The sequence below is a fragment of the Hyperolius riggenbachi genome, chromosome 4, assembly GCF_040937935.1.
Source record: "Hyperolius riggenbachi isolate aHypRig1 chromosome 4, aHypRig1.pri, whole genome shotgun sequence".
NCBI classification, from domain to species: domain Eukaryota; kingdom Metazoa; phylum Chordata; class Amphibia; order Anura; family Hyperoliidae; genus Hyperolius; species Hyperolius riggenbachi.
Genome location: NC_090649.1, coordinates 103,545,799 through 103,553,298, shown reverse-complemented (window position 1 = coordinate 103,553,298; position 7,500 = coordinate 103,545,799). Strand labels below are relative to the sequence as shown.

General features: G+C 45.1%; 24 non-coding genes across 24 annotated transcripts in view; all 24 read left to right on the top strand.

The window, feature by feature from the left end:
- The window catches only part of TRNAP-CGG (transfer RNA proline (anticodon CGG)), a 72-nt gene extending 47 nt beyond the window's left edge, over positions 1-25 (top strand). The window contains exon 1 of the tRNA in view: positions 1-25. This exon is cut by the window's left edge and continues 47 nt beyond it. This is a non-coding gene — a tRNA (tRNA-Pro).
- A 121-nt stretch (positions 26-146) lies between these two features.
- On the top strand, positions 147-218 carry TRNAP-UGG (transfer RNA proline (anticodon UGG)). Its single transcript has one exon. It is a non-coding gene; the product is annotated as a tRNA-Pro (tRNA).
- A 477-nt stretch (positions 219-695) lies between these two features.
- On the top strand, positions 696-767 carry TRNAP-AGG (transfer RNA proline (anticodon AGG)). The gene has a single exon. It is a non-coding gene; the product is annotated as a tRNA-Pro (tRNA).
- A 121-nt stretch (positions 768-888) lies between these two features.
- TRNAP-UGG (transfer RNA proline (anticodon UGG)) lies at positions 889-960 on the top strand. The gene has a single exon. It is a non-coding gene; the product is annotated as a tRNA-Pro (tRNA).
- Positions 961-1,430: 470 nt separating this feature from the next.
- Positions 1,431-1,502, top strand: TRNAP-AGG (transfer RNA proline (anticodon AGG)). Its single transcript has one exon. It is a non-coding gene; the product is annotated as a tRNA-Pro (tRNA).
- A 135-nt stretch (positions 1,503-1,637) lies between these two features.
- TRNAP-CGG (transfer RNA proline (anticodon CGG)) lies at positions 1,638-1,709 on the top strand. Its single transcript has one exon. It is a non-coding gene; the product is annotated as a tRNA-Pro (tRNA).
- Positions 1,710-1,830: 121 nt separating this feature from the next.
- On the top strand, positions 1,831-1,902 carry TRNAP-UGG (transfer RNA proline (anticodon UGG)). Its single transcript has one exon. It is a non-coding gene; the product is annotated as a tRNA-Pro (tRNA).
- Positions 1,903-2,387: 485 nt separating this feature from the next.
- TRNAP-AGG (transfer RNA proline (anticodon AGG)) lies at positions 2,388-2,459 on the top strand. Its single transcript has one exon. It is a non-coding gene; the product is annotated as a tRNA-Pro (tRNA).
- Positions 2,460-2,594: 135 nt separating this feature from the next.
- On the top strand, positions 2,595-2,666 carry TRNAP-CGG (transfer RNA proline (anticodon CGG)). Its single transcript has one exon. It is a non-coding gene; the product is annotated as a tRNA-Pro (tRNA).
- Positions 2,667-2,787: 121 nt separating this feature from the next.
- Positions 2,788-2,859, top strand: TRNAP-UGG (transfer RNA proline (anticodon UGG)). The gene has a single exon. It is a non-coding gene; the product is annotated as a tRNA-Pro (tRNA).
- Positions 2,860-3,334: 475 nt separating this feature from the next.
- Positions 3,335-3,406, top strand: TRNAP-AGG (transfer RNA proline (anticodon AGG)). Its single transcript has one exon. It is a non-coding gene; the product is annotated as a tRNA-Pro (tRNA).
- Positions 3,407-3,541: 135 nt separating this feature from the next.
- On the top strand, positions 3,542-3,613 carry TRNAP-CGG (transfer RNA proline (anticodon CGG)). The gene has a single exon. It is a non-coding gene; the product is annotated as a tRNA-Pro (tRNA).
- A 121-nt stretch (positions 3,614-3,734) lies between these two features.
- Positions 3,735-3,806, top strand: TRNAP-UGG (transfer RNA proline (anticodon UGG)). Its single transcript has one exon. It is a non-coding gene; the product is annotated as a tRNA-Pro (tRNA).
- A 485-nt stretch (positions 3,807-4,291) lies between these two features.
- On the top strand, positions 4,292-4,363 carry TRNAP-AGG (transfer RNA proline (anticodon AGG)). The gene has a single exon. It is a non-coding gene; the product is annotated as a tRNA-Pro (tRNA).
- A 135-nt stretch (positions 4,364-4,498) lies between these two features.
- Positions 4,499-4,570, top strand: TRNAP-CGG (transfer RNA proline (anticodon CGG)). Its single transcript has one exon. It is a non-coding gene; the product is annotated as a tRNA-Pro (tRNA).
- A 121-nt stretch (positions 4,571-4,691) lies between these two features.
- Positions 4,692-4,763, top strand: TRNAP-UGG (transfer RNA proline (anticodon UGG)). Its single transcript has one exon. It is a non-coding gene; the product is annotated as a tRNA-Pro (tRNA).
- A 476-nt stretch (positions 4,764-5,239) lies between these two features.
- Positions 5,240-5,311, top strand: TRNAP-AGG (transfer RNA proline (anticodon AGG)). Its single transcript has one exon. It is a non-coding gene; the product is annotated as a tRNA-Pro (tRNA).
- A 135-nt stretch (positions 5,312-5,446) lies between these two features.
- Positions 5,447-5,518, top strand: TRNAP-CGG (transfer RNA proline (anticodon CGG)). Its single transcript has one exon. It is a non-coding gene; the product is annotated as a tRNA-Pro (tRNA).
- A 121-nt stretch (positions 5,519-5,639) lies between these two features.
- TRNAP-UGG (transfer RNA proline (anticodon UGG)) lies at positions 5,640-5,711 on the top strand. Its single transcript has one exon. It is a non-coding gene; the product is annotated as a tRNA-Pro (tRNA).
- A 470-nt stretch (positions 5,712-6,181) lies between these two features.
- TRNAP-AGG (transfer RNA proline (anticodon AGG)) lies at positions 6,182-6,253 on the top strand. Its single transcript has one exon. It is a non-coding gene; the product is annotated as a tRNA-Pro (tRNA).
- A 135-nt stretch (positions 6,254-6,388) lies between these two features.
- Positions 6,389-6,460, top strand: TRNAP-CGG (transfer RNA proline (anticodon CGG)). Its single transcript has one exon. It is a non-coding gene; the product is annotated as a tRNA-Pro (tRNA).
- A 121-nt stretch (positions 6,461-6,581) lies between these two features.
- TRNAP-UGG (transfer RNA proline (anticodon UGG)) lies at positions 6,582-6,653 on the top strand. The gene has a single exon. It is a non-coding gene; the product is annotated as a tRNA-Pro (tRNA).
- A 485-nt stretch (positions 6,654-7,138) lies between these two features.
- On the top strand, positions 7,139-7,210 carry TRNAP-AGG (transfer RNA proline (anticodon AGG)). The gene has a single exon. It is a non-coding gene; the product is annotated as a tRNA-Pro (tRNA).
- A 135-nt stretch (positions 7,211-7,345) lies between these two features.
- On the top strand, positions 7,346-7,417 carry TRNAP-CGG (transfer RNA proline (anticodon CGG)). Its single transcript has one exon. It is a non-coding gene; the product is annotated as a tRNA-Pro (tRNA).
- Positions 7,418-7,500: the final 83 nt, after the last annotated feature.

Genomic DNA, 7,500 nt, shown 5'->3' with positions numbered 1-7,500 from the left:
CCGGGTTCAATTCCCGGACGAGCCCTTGATTTAGGCATAGTGATGGCCTACGCTCATAGTTATGCTCCTTGCAATTTCTTTGAACCTACTACCACACATGTATATACATCGGTTGGGTGGTACAGGTCGCTACAGGGCTGCTAACTGGCTCGTTGTTCTAGGGGTATGATTCTCGCTTTGGGTGCGAGAGGTCCCGGGTTCAAATCCCGGACGAGCCCAAGTCTTTCCTCTTGCCATGTCAGGACGGGGAACGTTTGGCTCTGAGGTGTAGCACGGCTTCTTTCTAGTTCCCCTCATGATAGTTGATGAGTGTGTGCTGCACGGACTTTATTTTTGCCCTAAGTAACATTTTTTGAAATGCTACTGGCAAATGTTGTGCTAGCATGTAAGGCACCCATGATCCTAGAGCAGCCCTTGCAGAGCTTGTGTCAGTATACCACCCATACATTGTTTTTGCTGGTCACAATTTTGAAGCTTTTTTAAACAAAACATATGTATCAATAAAATCTTTAATCTACCAAAAATGGCTTCAACTAATATCAAGCATATCTATCACTTTAAAGGCAAAGCATTCATCTAGCCAATAGAAGGAACTTGCTACTGTTAAAAAAAAAAAAAAAAAAAAAAAATAAAGGCACATGTGTGTGTTTAGTGTGCAAGCCGGGGATGCAGTTTCTATACCCTAGCTTCCATCTGGCTCGTTGGTCTAGGGGTATGATTCTCGCTTAGGGTGCGAGAGGTCCCGGGTTCAATTCCCGGACGAGCCCTTGATTTAGGCATAGTGATGGCCTACGCTCATAGTTATGCTCCTTGCAATTTCTTTGAACCTACTACCACACATGTATATACATCGGTTGGGTGGTACAGGTCGCTACAGGGCTGCTAACTGGCTCGTTGGTCTAGGGGTATGATTCTCGCTTTGGGTGCGAGAGGTCCCGGGTTCAAATCCCGGACGAGCCCAAGTCTTTCCTCTTGCCATGTCAGGACGGGGAACGTTTGGCTCGGAGGTGTAGCACGGCTTCTTTCTAGTTCCCCTCATGATAGTTGATGAGTGTGTGCTGCACGGACTTTATTTTTGCCCTAAGTAACATTTTTTGAAATGCTACTGGCAAATGTTGTGCTAGCATGTAAGGCACCCATGATCCTAGAGCAGCCCTTGCAGAGCTTGTGTCAGTATACCACCCATACATTGTTTTTGCTGGTCACAATTTTGAAGCTTTTTTAAACAAAACATATGTATCAATAAAATCTTTAATCTACCAAAAATGGCTTCAACTAATATTAAGCATATCTATCACTTTAAAGGCAAAGCATTCATCTAGCCAATAGAAGGAACTTGCTACTGTTAAAAAAAAAAAATAAAATAAAGGCACATGTGTGTGTTTAGTGTGCAAGCCGGGGATGCAGTTTCTATACCCTAGCTTCCATCTGGCTCGTTGGTCTAGGGGTATGATTCTCGCTTAGGGTGCGAGAGGTCCCGGGTTCAAATCCTGGACGAGCCCTTCCTTTAAACTACGTGTTGAACAGAAGCGAAAGAGTGCTCTTGCTAAAAGTAAGTGAAGAAATCAAGTAAAGCCCACTTATAGCCTGTTCCACCACTCTGTGTCCTTTTCACTGCCACTGCTGTCGCCAGAGTCGGCTCGTTGGTCTAGGGGTATGATTCTCGCTTCGGGTGCGAGAGGTCCCGGGTTCAATACCCGGACGAGCCCTTGATTTAGGCATAGTGATGGCCTACGCTCATAGTTATGCTCCTTGCAATTTCTTTGAACCTACTACCACACATGTATATACATCGGTTGGGTGGTACAGGTCGCTACAGGGCTGCTAACTGGCTCGTTGGTCTAGGGGTATGATTCTCGCTTTGGGTGCGAGAGGTCCCGGGTTCAAATCCCGGACGAGCCCAAGTCTTTCCTCTTGCCATGTCAGGACGGGGAACGTTTGGCTCTGAGGTGTAGCACGGCTTCTTTCTAGTTCCCCTCATGATAGTTGATGAGTGTGTGCTGCACGGACTTTATTTTTGCCCTAAGTAACATTTTTTGAAATGCTACTGGCAAATGTTGTGCTAGCATGTAAGGCACCCATGATCCTAGAGCAGCCCTTGCAGAGCTTGTGTCAGTATACCACCCATACATTGTTTTTGCTGGTCACAATTTTGAAGCTTTTTTAAACAAAACATATGTATCAATAAAATCTTTAATCTACCAAAAATGGCTTCAACTAATATTAAGCATATCTATCACTTTAAAGGCAAAGCATTCATCTAGCCAATAGAAGGAACTTGCTACTGTTAAAAAAAAATAAAAAAATAAAAAATAAAAAAATAAAGGCACATGTGTGTGTTTAGTGTGCAAGCCGGGGATGCAGTTTCTATACCCTAGCTTCCATCTGGCTCGTTGGTCTAGGGGTATGATTCTCGCTTAGGGTGCGAGAGGTCCCGGGTTCAAATCCCGGACGAGCCCATCCTTTAAACTACGTGTTGAACAGAAGCGAAAGAGTGCTCTTGCTAAAAGTAAGTGAAGAAATCAAGTAAAGCCCACTTATAGCCTGTTCCACCACTCTGTGTCCTTTTCACTGCCACTGCTGTCGCCAGAGTCGGCTCGTTGGTCTAGGGGTATGATTCTCGCTTCGGGTGCGAGAGGTCCCGGGTTCAATTCCCGGACGAGCCCTTGATTTAGGCATAGTGATGGCCTACGCTCATAGTTATGCTCCTTGCAATTTCTTTGAACCTACTACCACACATGTATATACATCGGTTGGGTGGTACAGGTCGCTACAGGGCTGCTAACTGGCTCGTTGTTCTAGGGGTATGATTCTCGCTTTGGGTGCGAGAGGTCCCGGGTTCAAATCCCGGACGAGCCCAAGTCTTTCCTCTTGCCATGTCAGGACGGGGAACGTTTGGCTCTGAGGTGTAGCACGGCTTCTTTCTAGTTCCCCTCATGATAGTTGATGAGTGTGTGCTGCACGGACTTTATTTTTGCCCTAAGTAACATTTTTTGAAATGCTACTGGCAAATGTTGTGCTAGCATGTAAGGCACCCATGATCCTAGAGCAGCCCTTGCAGAGCTTGTGTCAGTATACCACCCATACATTGTTTTTGCTGGTCACAATTTTGAAGCTTTTTTAAACAAAACATATGTATCAATAAAATCTTTAATCTACCAAAAATGGCTTCAACTAATATTAAGCATATCTATCACTTTAAAGGCAAAGCATTCATCTAGCCAATAGAAGGAACTTGCTACTGTTAAAAAAATAAAAATAAAAAAAATAAAGGCACATGTGTGTGTTTAGTGTGCAAGCCGGGGATGCAGTTTCTATACCCTAGCTTCCATCTGGCTCGTTGGTCTAGGGGTATGATTCTCGCTTAGGGTGCGAGAGGTCCCGGGTTCAAATCCTGGACGAGCCCTTCCTTTAAACTACGTGTTGAACAGAAGCGAAAGAGTGCTCTTGCTAAAAGTAAGTGAAGAAATCAAGTAAAGCCCACTTATAGCCTGTTCCACCACTCTGTGTCCTTTTCACTGCCACTGCTGTCGCCAGAGTCGGCTCGTTGGTCTAGGGGTATGATTCTCGCTTCGGGTGCGAGAGGTCCCGGGTTCAATACCCGGACGAGCCCTTGATTTAGGCATAGTGATGGCCTACGCTCATAGTTATGCTCCTTGCAATTTCTTTGAACCTACTACCACACATGTATATACATCGGTTGGGTGGTACAGGTCGCTACAAGGCTGCTAACTGGCTCGTTGGTCTAGGGGTATGATTCTCGCTTTGGGTGCGAGAGGTCCCGGGTTCAAATCCCGGACGAGCCCAAGTCTTTCCTCTTGCCATGTCAGGACAGGGAACGTTTGGCTCTGAGGTGTAGCACGGCTTCTTTCTAGTTCCCCTCATGATAGTTGATGAGTGTGTGCTGCACGGACTTTATTTTTGCCCTAAGTAACATTTTTTGAAATGCTACTGGCAAATGTTGTGCTAGCATGTAAGGCACCCATGATCCTAGAGCAGCCCTTGCAGAGCTTGTGTCAGTATACCACCCATACATTGTTTTTGCTGGTCACAATTTTGAAGCTTTTTTAAACAAAACATATGTATCAATAAAATCTTTAATCTACCAAAAATGGCTTCAACTAATATTAAGCATATCTATCACTTTAAAGGCAAAGCATTCATCTAGCCAATAGAAGGAACTTGCTACTGTTAAAAAAAAATAAAAAAATAAAAAATAAAAAAATAAAGGCACATGTGTGTGTTTAGTGTGCAAGCCGGGGATGCAGTTTCTATACCCTAGCTTCCATCTGGCTCGTTGGTCTAGGGGTATGATTCTCGCTTAGGGTGCGAGAGGTCCCGGGTTCAAATCCCGGACGAGCCCATCCTTTAAACTACGTGTTGAACAGAAGCGAAAGAGTGCTCTTGCTAAAAGTAAGTGAAGAAATCAAGTAAAGCCCACTTATAGCCTGTTCCACCACTCTGTGTCCTTTTCACTGCCACTGCTGTCGCCAGAGTCGGCTCGTTGGTCTAGGGGTATGATTCTCGCTTCGGGTGCGAGAGGTCCCGGGTTCAATTCCCGGACGAGCCCTTGATTTAGGCATAGTGATGGCCTACGCTCATAGTTATGCTCCTTGCAATTTCTTTGAACCTACTACCACACATGTATATACATCGGTTGGGTGGTACAGGTCGCTACAGGGCTGCTAACTGGCTCGTTGTTCTAGGGGTATGATTCTCGCTTTGGGTGCGAGAGGTCCCGGGTTCAAATCCCGGACGAGCCCAAGTCTTTCCTCTTGCCATGTCAGGACGGGGAACGTTTGGCTCTGAGGTGTAGCACGGCTTCTTTCTAGTTCCCCTCATGATAGTTGATGAGTGTGTGCTGCACGGACTTTATTTTTGCCCTAAGTAACATTTTTTGAAATGCTACTGGCAAATGTTGTGCTAGCATGTAAGGCACCCATGATCCTAGAGCAGCCCTTGCAGAGCTTGTGTCAGTATACCACCCATACATTGTTTTTGCTGGTCACAATTTTGAAGCTTTTTTAAACAAAACATATGTATCAATAAAATCTTTAATCTACCAAAAATGGCTTCAACTAATATTAAGCATATCTATCACTTTAAAGGCAAAGCATTCATCTAGCCAATAGAAGGAACTTGCTACTGTTAAAAAAATAAAAATAAAAAAAAATAAAGGCACATGTGTGTGTTTAGTGTGCAAGCCGGGGATGCAGTTTCTATACCCTAGCTTCCATCTGGCTCGTTGGTCTAGGGGTATGATTCTCGCTTAGGGTGCGAGAGGTCCCGGGTTCAAATCCCGGACGAGCCCTTCCTTTAAACTACGTGTTGAACAGAAGCGAAAGAGTGCTCTTGCTAAAAGTAAGTGAAGAAATCAAGTAAAGCCCACTTATAGCCTGTTCCACCACTCTGTGTCCTTTTCACTGCCACTGCTGTCGCCAGAGTCGGCTCGTTGGTCTAGGGGTATGATTCTCGCTTCGGGTGCGAGAGGTCCCGGGTTCAATACCCGGACGAGCCCTTGATTTAGGCATAGTGATGGCCTACGCTCATAGTTATGCTCCTTGCAATTTCTTTGAACCTACTACCACACATGTATATACATCGGTTGGGTGGTACAGGTCGCTACAGGGCTGCTAACTGGCTCGTTGGTCTAGGGGTATGATTCTCGCTTTGGGTGCGAGAGGTCCCGGGTTCAAATCCCGGACGAGCCCAAGTCATTCCACTTGCCATGTCAGGACGGGGAAAGTTTGGCTCTGAGGTGTAGCACGGCTTCTTTCTAGTTCCCCTCATGATAGTTGATGAGTGTGTGCTGCACGGACTTTATTTTTGCCCTAAGTAACATTTTTTGAAATGCTACTGGCAAATGTTGTGCTAGCATGTAAGGCACCCATGATCCTAGAGCAGCCCTTGCAGAGCTTGTGTCAGTATACCACCCATACATTGTTTTTGCTGGTCACAATTTTGAAGCTTTTTTAAACAAAACATATGTATCAATAAAATCTTTAATCTACCAAAAATGGCTTCAACTAATATTAAGCATATCTATCACTTTAAAGGCAAAGCATTCATCTAGCCAATAGAAGGAACTTGCTACTGTTAAAAAAAAAAAATAAAATAAAGGCACATGTGTGTGTTTAGTGTGCAAGCCGGGGATGCAGTTTCTATACCCTAGCTTCCATCTGGCTCGTTGGTCTAGGGGTATGATTCTCGCTTAGGGTGCGAGAGGTCCCGGGTTCAAATCCTGGACGAGCCCTTCCTTTAAACTACGTGTTGAACAGAAGCGAAAGAGTGCTCTTGCTAAAAGTAAGTGAAGAAATCAAGTAAAGCCCACTTATAGCCTGTTCCACCACTCTGTGTCCTTTTCACTGCCACTGCTGTCGCCAGAGTCGGCTCGTTGGTCTAGGGGTATGATTCTCGCTTCGGGTGCGAGAGGTCCCGGGTTCAATACCCGGACGAGCCCTTGATTTAGGCATAGTGATGGCCTACGCTCATAGTTATGCTCCTTGCAATTTCTTTGAACCTACTACCACACATGTATATACATCGGTTGGGTGGTACAGGTCGCTACAGGGCTGCTAACTGGCTCGTTGGTCTAGGGGTATGATTCTCGCTTTGGGTGCGAGAGGTCCCGGGTTCAAATCCCGGACGAGCCCAAGTCTTTCCTCTTGCCATGTCAGGACGGGGAACGTTTGGCTCTGAGGTGTAGCACGGCTTCTTTCTAGTTCCCCTCATGATAGTTGATGAGTGTGTGCTGCACGGACTTTATTTTTGCCCTAAGTAACATTTTTTGAAATGCTACTGGCAAATGTTGTGCTAGCATGTAAGGCACCCATGATCCTAGAGCAGCCCTTGCAGAGCTTGTGTCAGTATACCACCCATACATTGTTTTTGCTGGTCACAATTTTGAAGCTTTTTTAAACAAAACATATGTATCAATAAAATCTTTAATCTACCAAAAATGGCTTCAACTAATATTAAGCATATCTATCACTTTAAAGGCAAAGCATTCATCTAGCCAATAGAAGGAACTTGCTACTGTTAAAAAAAAAATAAAAAAATAAAAAAAAAAAAATAAAGGCACATGTGTGTGTTTAGTGTGCAAGCCGGGGATGCAGTTTCTATACCCTAGCTTCCATCTGGCTCGTTGGTCTAGGGGTATGATTCTCGCTTAGGGTGCGAGAGGTCCCGGGTTCAAATCCTGGACGAGCCCTTCCTTTAAACTACGTGTTGAACAGAAGCGAAAGAGTGCTCTTGCTAAAAGTAAGTGAAGAAATCAAGTAAAGCCCACTTATAGCCTGTTCCACCACTCTGTGTCCTTTTCACTGCCACTGCTGTTGCCAGAGTCGGCTCGTTGATCTAGGGGTATGATTCTCGCTTCGGGTGCGAGAGGTCCCGGGTTCAATTCCCGGACGAGCCCTTGATTTAGGCATAGTGATGGCCTACGCTCTTAGTTATGCTCCTTGCAATTTCTTTGAACCTACTACCACACATGTATATACA